We start from the raw sequence: 2845 nt of genomic DNA, 5'->3' as shown, positions 1-2845 counted from the left end.
TATCGAAGGCTTCATTTTGGGCCTTAGGAAAGAGAGAGAGCGAGGAGTAGAACACTAGCTGACTTGTCAAAAATTGGATGCACTGACTAAATCTAAGTGTTGCTGTACAGGTAACTTCATAAAGTAGTGGCATTTGGCAAGAAAGTGACAAGAAGCAATGAAGACAAAGACACAAGGGTTAAATGCCAGTTTATTATAGCACGGAACCGAGTTTAAGCAAGAAACATTGTCAGCAACAAGAAGACACAACACAAACAAGTTGGATGATGTTCCAGTTAAATCAATTTTTTGACACTGCGTAAGAGAGGGGTGCACCGGTCCTGGAGGTACTGCAAGACCAGGTCGATGCGTGGAGTGGACAGAGCAAGCTCTTCTTCCATCTCCCTGTTCTAAAAATCCATTTAATATATGGTCCCCAGATAGGGGACGTATCAGATATTAAACTGATAAGAACAGATTTTTGATTGAAAATGTATACTTTGTTTTTTTGTATATTTTCTTTGAAAAATAAATACTTATACAGAGTACATTCAGTTCCAAGCGTACAGATAAATTACATTCATTCACTCATTCTGCGGTATGATGCATCATGCATGACGCCGCATTACCCTGAAATCAGTACTTTCCAAAAAACATGTCATTTTTAAGTCATTAAACTGTCAAAAGAAAATAGCTTTCAACTGGGCAACGGATGTGATGGGGGGGGGGGGAGGGAGGAAAGAGTTCACAGGCCCGAAGCTTTATTGAACTACCAATGGATACACACAGTTGGGAGAGGGGGGGGAGGGGAGATCTTTAGACGTCCTCTTCCTCCGTAAAGTCCATCAGGTGATAGTCTCTTAGTAGACTGAACGTCAGTCTGCGACAATCCGTGATGGACATCCTCTCCCTCTGGTGGATGAGGCGTTTTCTGGCACACCATACGGAGTCCTTGAAGCAGCACAGCACCCGCCAGGCACTGTCAATGTCCTCCTGTGAGTGTGTCCCACAGAAGAGTCCGTTTAACACACCAAAGTGTGTAATAGCAGTCTGTGGTACAAAGTCTTTAAGTTCAGGTTCCAAGGCCCTCAACAGGCTCTGTGCAAAGGGGCACTCCCAGAAAACATGAAAAGCAGTTTCCTCCTGGATGATACAAAAAGGGCAGTGCCTGTATCTGCACAGGTTTCTGGCATGCATGAATGTCCTCAGCGGCAAACCCCCTTGGATTGCCATCCACGCCAGATCTTTGTGCCTGTTGGTGAGTCTCTTTGAAGAAACATTCCTCCAGACCACTTTACAAGTGGCTAAAGGGAGGCCTGGAATAGTCTCAATGATGTCCGATGCTCTAATCAACTTGTGGATAGTTTTTGGCTTCCACAAGTCGGGCTTAACTCCATGCAGCCCCAGCTCCTTGATGAACTTTAAAGTGTCCAAGTAATACCATGGAGTGTCCCAGTTGTAGGGGACGGAGCTGTCCCATTTGTCCCATTCGAGAGACCTCCAAAGAGGTAGGAGGAAAAAACTGGACATGGAGTTACCGCCAGAGTCCACTGTTCTGTCAACCAAAGTCCTGCAGGATCAATTTGGTTAGTGATACCTGACAGAAACCTGTCGGCTGCCTCCGTGTTCGTTTCCTTCGGGGAGTAGAGGCTGGTGTAGTAACAGCCTCCTTCCCCTTCTGGAGCGTTCCAGTCTCGTCACGCAGTTCTGTCAAGGGAGTGTGTCCTGAATGGAGTTTCCTGAAAAAGAAAGCGTTACACTTCTCACCTTTCTCAAGATTCTCCACCTTGGCACGGAAGACAATGTGCCTAGATTCTTCCTCGAAGTACCCTTTCAGGGGCTTCACGGTGTCCTCCAGGTCCTGCCTAACGTCCCAGCCGCAGTGGTGAAGGTCCTGCAGGGACTGCAACTGACGTTGCAGTCTCCTGAGTTCCTTCTTGCTTGCACACACTTGCTGACGTCCCCTTGCCTGAAAGAAGCTGCGCAGCTTAACTTTCACAAACTCCCACCAATCACTTACCTTTCCAAAGAATCTCTTTTCCTCCGTCCAGGAGGCATAGGCCTCCCGGAGTTCCCCCATCAATTCCTCATTTTCCAGCAGGGTGCTATTCAGTTTCCAGGAACCTGGTCCGCGGGCAAAGCCCTCGCCAAGTTCACCCCGAAAGTGAATAGCCCTGTGGTCAGAGAAACAGCAGGGGATCATGGAGAACTCACGATGCTTGACTGCTCTTGAAGTGAGCACGAAGTAAATCCTGGAACGCACAGATCCATCAGGACGGCACCATGAATAATTCACGGTACCTTTCCCTATGGATCCCACGGCGTCCTGCAGGGAAGCCTCCGAGATCATCTCCCTAAGCAGCCTAGAAGTAGAATCAAGTTTTGCGTATATGCTGGAGCTGCGCCCATCCTCCTCTATCGGACAGTTGAAATAACCGCCGATCACTACTGCTCTGGTGGTGACGAGTTGTGTCCTCAGGGTCTGGAAAAGTTCCAGCCGCGCACTCTTATCTGGGGGGGTGGACACGTTGATGAGCCTAATTGGCTCTCCCGCCCACGAGCCGTCTTTGACCAAAAGACGGCCACAGACTAGCTCGTGGATGGAGTCAACCGTGAAGCGCCCGCCCCTGATAAGAATGGCAACCCTTGCGGATTTACAATCGCCACCCCCGGACCAGTAGGAGGTACCAAGGGTCCACTGAGAGGTCAGATGTGTGTACCTTCTCAAGGGAGGAAGAGCACACTCCTGGAGCATGTAGACATCACTCTGCTGAGTTGAAAGAAAAGTCAGCACCGCTTGCCTTCTAGAGGTATCCTTGATACTCCTCACATTAATGGAAAAGATTGAGATCTCTGCCATAATGAA

General features: G+C 48.5%; 1 pseudogene; it reads right to left on the bottom strand.

Moving 5' to 3' along the window:
• Positions 1–304: 304 nt before the first annotated feature.
• Positions 305–476, bottom strand: LOC120938564 (annotated as a pseudogene).
• Positions 477–2845: the final 2369 nt, after the last annotated feature.

The sequence above is a fragment of the Rana temporaria genome, chromosome 4 (genome assembly GCF_905171775.1).
Source record: "Rana temporaria chromosome 4, aRanTem1.1, whole genome shotgun sequence".
NCBI lineage: Eukaryota > Metazoa > Chordata > Amphibia > Anura > Ranidae > Rana > Rana temporaria.
The sequence above is the reverse complement of the archived record's forward strand: the minus strand, read 5'-3'. Positions and strand labels throughout refer to the sequence as shown.